Source organism: Tenrec ecaudatus, chromosome X (genome assembly GCF_050624435.1).
Source record: "Tenrec ecaudatus isolate mTenEca1 chromosome X, mTenEca1.hap1, whole genome shotgun sequence".
Classification (NCBI taxonomy): domain Eukaryota; kingdom Metazoa; phylum Chordata; class Mammalia; order Afrosoricida; family Tenrecidae; genus Tenrec; species Tenrec ecaudatus.
In genome coordinates, this window is record NC_134548.1 from 51,354,142 (window position 1) to 51,361,163 (window position 7,022).

At 37.3% G+C, this 7,022-nt stretch overlaps 1 pseudogene; it reads right to left on the reverse strand.

The window, feature by feature from the left end:
• Positions 1-1,955: 1,955 nt before the first annotated feature.
• LOC142433337 (large ribosomal subunit protein uL30-like) lies at positions 1,956-3,871 on the reverse strand (annotated as a pseudogene).
• Positions 3,872-7,022: the final 3,151 nt, after the last annotated feature.

The window sequence follows — 7,022 nt, forward strand, 5'->3', positions numbered from 1 at the left end:
CACCTAACTTGATGATGGAATTTAACTTTTAAATGAACCAGCAGGGCCACTTGGTGCTAAGTAGAAAATTGGAAGAAGTAAGTTTCAGTTTGGTCTCCACTATTATTAGCACTATAGAAGATTACATATCCTATTGCTATTGTTATTACTATTCCAATATTAAAGCACATTTAAAAATAACTCACTCAAACTTGGTAACAGAGTTGACCATGGAAAAATGAATCATTTGGTTTTTTTTTTTTCACTTTCCCCATATATATCATGACTGAAACCCTGTGTTCTTTCATTTAATTAGGTTTTACAGTAGATGTAAAGTGCCATGAATCCATTATAAAAATAGAGGGCCCAAATTAAAATGAAACCAGCGTGTATTTATCAACTATTTTTCATCTAATTTTAATTGAGGTGAAAAGAAAGTTAGCTTAATTTTCACCCTCAGTTATGATTTCACTGTAGGTCGAAAGGCAAAATAACAGTTCATTTCTGGCTTTTCTTTTATGAGAAGAGAATATTTTTAAAAACAATTTTCTATCATATTAAGACTAAATAAAATAGACTCCAATGATTAGACTGTGTGTAACAGTTGTTTGCTAAGCCTAGGACTCTTTAAAAACAAGTATACAATTATTCATCTAATCTAAATTTTGCATTTTTCTGTTTTCAGGTCAAACGCCAAGAGTTTGAGGTCAAATTTTAATAGAGCACCCAGATGTCCTCAGCTGTCATGAAGAATAGTTACCATTTTGCTTACATCTTTTCCCCATTATACTAGCAGATGCTTGGTTATTAATATAGAGAAATGAAGTGGATTAAGGAGAGAAGCTGTAATTTACTGCAGCCTAGGAACCTTACAGCTGTTAGTTTTGCTCTACGGCATTCTCTCAGAAACTGGTCATTATTTCAGATGTGTCTAATACTATAATAATGAAATATAGATGGTTACCACAGGAAGAAAAATAACCTAGCTATTGAGTGACTACTACATTCTAGGCTGATATATTTAACCTTCACGCTTACCACGCATTGTGATACTATTAAATTCATTCTTCTGATAAGGAAACTGATTCTTAGCCATCCAACCTCAAATCGAGACAGGATTCAAATCCAAACCTGATCCTAGAGTGGATATATTTGCTGTGACAAGCTATCACCAGAAACCAAAAGCCTAGCTTGTATTGAGTTCTACAAAAAAGTGAATGAAAGACCCCAATGGGATGATTGACACAGTGGCTTCAACTAAGGACTCGAACATAACAATGATTGTGAGGATGGTGCAATATGTGTTTCGTTCTGTTGTGCAAAGTTCGCTATGACTGACTCCCAAGCACTTAACAACACTAACAACATGCCTTCGTGGCACAGTGGAAAAGGCATTGGGTTATGTGTTGGGCTGGCTTAAAGGTCAACCGTTCAAACCCATCAACTGCTTCATGGGAGAAAGATGAGACTTTTTGCTCCCCTAAAGATTTGCAGTCTCGGGAACCCACGGGGTCAATTCTGCTCATTCCCATAGGGCCAATATGAATCTGAATAGACTTGATGCCAGTGAATTGGGTTTTATTATTGGTTTACTATGCCCAATTACTCAAAATCTAAGTTTATTTCCTAATTTGATCTTATGCTACTACTCTCATTTAAAAGGAAAAAATTGTTACTGAGTTTCAGAAAAGTTTAAATGGCTTACTCAAGGAATATCTAAGTTTGTGTCATTTCAAAGTCTAAGATCTTTCTGCCAAAGGTTATTATTATCTTATTAGAAGGGTACCCTGTTATAATTTATAATCATTGTTAGTTACCTATGAATCAACTACAGCTCAGAGCTTAGTCCTACACTATATTCATGATCTTTGGTATTTTGTGTCTATTTTTTGTGGCTATTGTATCATTCAATCTCATTGAAGGTGGACTTTATTTTTTCTGATAATCTATTTTACCAAACCTATACCCTTCTACCGTTATTGATCTTCCTTGATGATGTGTCCAACGAAAGCAAGACAAAATACATTTGTCTGATTCCATGTATCCTTTTTATCCCCTTTGAAAGCAGTTACTGTTTTATCAACTGACCAGATTACAGAAATAATTGTGGCAGACACCTTGTTTATGCTTTTAATAAGTCTGTTGATCTGGTCTTCCCTGTTGTCAGCATTACCACTTTCTACAAAATGGGTGGTCCTTCTCTTCATCCCACGTTCTGGAGAAGACAATTTGAAGGGTCACTGGAAGTTATTTGCTTCTTTGAAGCATTTCCCAACAGTATAGATCTCATGAATCAGATCTTCTATGCAGATGATGCTATATTTGCCAAGAGATCATGCAATTAAAGTGTTATCTGTCAGGGCAATACGCATCTTACTAATTTTGCCATAACCACACTTGTTGATGAGTTCATTTACTGACTTCAGGTTTGGCTATCCCCATACAGTGTGCTTCCATAATCCTCAGCATATTAACTGTAACCTTGTTAAGCTTAAGAAAGGTGTCATTGGAAATCTGGCGAAGGCTAAGAAGCTGCAACACTTTTCTAACCTTTGGTCTCACACCATCGAGAATTCTTATCCTGACAAATGCCAGCTTGGGCTCTCCAGGTACATAGAAGTTGCCAGCTTTTCTTGCCATCCCAGCCATTCGGATTTCAGTTCCATACATCTGCCTAGATTCCTTGTGATCATGCTTGCCCTTCTCATAAATAAATTCTCTCCTTGCCTTTTGAAGCGTCTTTTGGGAAAACTTCTTTTTCAGGCTCTTGATATTTAGTTCTGCAAAATTCCTTCACTTTTTCTTTTTTTTAAGAAAAATTTTAATCGTTTTATTAGAGGCTCATACAACTCTTATCACAATCCATACATACATCATTTGTGGAAAGCACGTTTGTACATTCATTGTCCTCATCATTCTCAAAGCATCCGCTCTCCACCCAAGCCCCTGACATCAGCTCCTCATTTTTCCCCTCCCTCCCTGCTCCCCACTCCCTCATGAAACCTTGATAATTTACAAATTATTATTTTGTCATATCTTGCACTGTCCGAAGTCTCCCTTGGTTGTCTGTCCCCCAGGGAGGAGGTTACATGTAGATCCTTCTAATCAGTTCCCCCTTTCCAACCCACCCTCCCTTCACCCTCCCAGTATTACCACTCATACCACTGGTCCTGAAGGGATCATCCTCCCTGGATATTCTGTGTTTCCAGTTCCCATCTGTACCAGGGTACATTCTCTGGTCTAGCCAGATTTGTAAGGTAGAATTGGGATCATGATAGTGGGGGGGGGGGAGCATTTAGGAACTAGAGGAAAGTTGTATGTTTCATTATTGCTACATTGCACCCTGACTGGCTCGTCTCCTCCTTGAGACTCTTCTGTAAGAGGGTGTCCAGTGGCCTACAAATGGGCTTTTGGTCTCCACTCCGCCGCACTCCCCCCACCTCATTCACAATGATAGGATTTTTTTGTTCTGATGATGCCTGATATTTGATACCTTCGGCACTTCGTGATCACAGGCTTCTTCCCTGTGGCCTTGGTTGCTTCTGAGCTAGATGGCCACTTGTTTATCTTCAAGCCTTTGAGACCCTAAATGCCATATCTTTTGATAGCCAGGCACCATCAGCTTTCTTCACCACAATTGCTTATGCACCTGCTTTGTCTTCATGTATATATGTAAACATATTTATATATGAGGATGGGAAAATAGATCTATGTGCATATATTTATAGGTTTAGTATTAAGGTAGACTTTGTTCTATTAAATTGGCATTCTATGATGCTCATCTTACACAATCGCTGAAGACAAAGCAGGTGCATAAGCAAACGTGGTGAAGAAAACTGATGGTGCCTGGCTACCTTCACTTTTTATTAAGTGTCTCTGGAACAGTAGGAACATTTTAATTTTCTCTGTGACACCCACCACGATTCCAGAGGCTTAAAAAAGGAGGTTTTGTGTGTACTTTTTACTACTTATTTGTTCCCTCTTCTCTAAGAATATATTCAAAATTCTTCATCAACACTACAATTCAAATACATCAATTCTTCTTTTATCCTCTTTTTTGTTGCCCTACTTTCATATGCCTATAAGGCAATCATGGATTGCTTAAGGTGTGCCTTAATTATCAAAGTGACATCTTTGCTTTTTAAAACTTTAAAAAAGTCTTTTGCATCAAATTTTCTGAATACAATATTTTGTTTGATTATTGATGAAAGTAGAATTAAATCATTGTTCAATTTTCCCTATCTATCATGGACTAGCTGTGAAGATTTTGTTCTCTATGTTTACGTGTAAGCCACAATGAATCCTGTAATTTGGGTTTTTTTTTTCTTTCATTGTGGTTTAGAAGGAAGTTTACAAAGCAAATTCATTTTCATTTCCACAATATATACATATTTTCTTTTATAACATTACTCATAATTCCTTCAATGTAAGAGCACTCTTCTAACCACCTTGCCCTCCCCCACACATGGTTCCCATTTCTATTCATTCTTCTTTCCCAGTGTGTCCTACTTTCAACTCATTTGGGCTGCTGGGTCCAAGGTCAAGGAAGCAGACAGCAGAGTCCAGAGTCTGACCATGGGCAGTAAACAGCAGGGCAGGGCAGTAAGAGTCAGTAGCTTGGGAGCTTAGCAAAACAGGCCCGGATAAGATACCAAACTCAAGCAATATAAGGCAACAGGACCGACCAGCTTCAAGTTCATGTGATGAAGAAATATTAAACTCTAGAGACACGATCCAAGTAAGGTGAAAGCATGCATACCTACAACACAGTTTTCCAATTTTTAACCATTAGGGATTGCTTTGTTCTGTTCCAATGACTGCTTTATGTACAGGTTTCACATGAACACAAATAAGTGTTTTTGGAATTTTCATTCTTTGTAATGCCCATAATTTTTTTATAACACACAGTTATCACATAGTCAAGACACTATAAATAAACAAATCTCTTTCTGAGATTCTCTACTTTGGGTCAAGATTCATCTGACATCCACAGTGATATCCCCAGTTCTATGTTTTTTCTGAATTCAGGATGAATTTCGGGTAGTTATCTGTGGATGAATGGTTGAAGTCATTTTAAAGATTATTTACTATAAAAAATTGTTAGCAGGTGATATATTCATGATGTTGTTTCATAACAACAGCATTAATGAACCATTATTAGTAAGTTATCATTTACTAATTTCCACACTTTATTCTATTTTACTTAGCTTTTACTTAATGTCCTTTTTCTGTTCCAGGATTCCATCCAGGATATCACCTTATCCAGGTATGTATTACTTAATATATATTTAGACAATGTGCAACTTAAAATACATACACAGGCCAGGGCACCCAAGTGTTTGAGTGCCACAATACCAGGGCTTCATCTTGAGGTTGGAGCCTCTCACTCTTGCCCAGCTGCTACTGATGTCTGCACAGCCATCTGGTCTGCAGCAATGAAGGCCTAACAGCCAACTGGTTCCTTATGGTAACTGTTACAGTGGATCTCGTCCAGGAATTTCACCTTGTGTAGTGCCAATGGGGGAGGGGGGGGTCATGTTCCCCACATACCCTAGCCCCCTGTTTAGTGAGCACTTGACCTCCTTGACCCCACCATCCTCCCTCCCTGGGATGGTTCTCTCAGAGAGTTGGCTTTCTCTGCTGCTGGCTTAGCAGAGAAGGCGACAGTTGAGTAGGACCTGACTAGAGCTCAACTGTGGTGTCCGCATCAAATTGCCTGGGATACATCCCCCCACAAAAACCTTTGGGGAAGTATACTTAGTAATCTTGCGTTCCCTGGGCACAGATGATAGAAAATCACTTCACATACCTAGTTTGTTGCCTTAGGCTCCTCTTGGCTGTGAGAGTTTTTCAGATTTCCTTTATTTTTGTGACCTTGACAGGTTTGTGGGTTACTGGTTCAGGTATTTTCTAGAATGTCTCTCAATTGATAATTACCTGATATTTTCTCATTATTAGCCTTGGATTGTGGGTTTCAGGAAGGAAAATCACAGAAGTGTCATTCCCTTTATATAATATATAGAGCATGTACTATCAGCATGGCCTGATTAAAGTTGATCAACTGTATGAAATATCGTTTGACATATTTTCTGTTGTAAAGTTGTTGTTCCCTTTTCTATACTGTACTTTTTAGTATAGAAGAGTATAGTATAGAAGAAAGGCAGTATACATAGCCCACATTTACTGAGTGAGGAGTTATGTCTCATCTCCTTCAAGGTTGAGTATGTACATGATTTACTTGGAATTCAACAAAAAATGTTTCTATTTGGTGTATTTATTCAATAATTTGTTGATATTAGTATGGATTCCTAGATATTTGATTTATTCTTTGGGTTTAATCCAATGTTATTTTACTTGCTTCTCAAATTATTTGAGCTTTGGCTACTGGGAACACTTTCAGTTGGTTCTTATGTTCCTTTGACATGCTCACAACATTGTGATCATGTTTGTTTGCACATTTCCTTACTTTCTGAATTACAAGATTCTCCAAGTTCATCTTGAATATTTCTTTCCAAGTCTTTGAGGTCCTAGTTCCTTTTATTAAAGAATTATGCCGGAATCAGGACCTGGATTTATAGGTAGGCTCATCAGTCTACTAGGGTGTCATTTATTTTAGCTGACATAACCAGAAGGTACTTGTTTATATACCAACTTGTATATATACACAGAAGTATAAATATTGCTAAATGCAGTCATCTGTACCCATATGGAGCTAAAAATGAGTTCATAGTAATATCTCTAACTCTAAACCATTAAACTATGCCTAACAGATTGTTTCACACTTGCAACAGAGTCAAAAGAACTTTTTATAATGTAATTGGAAAGCTAATTTTATTCATGTGACAGTAAAGGAACATGTCATATATATTTTGTGTTTAATATATTAAAACACATGTACATATATACTCACACACTACAAAAGCCTTTTTAAATGTAACATGGTCAAGAATTCAAGTTCTCAGGAAATCAATAAGAAAAAGCTGGCTCATTTGAAATGACAGTTGTAGGGGGGAAATTCCCTTGTTAATTTAAAGTCTTATCTT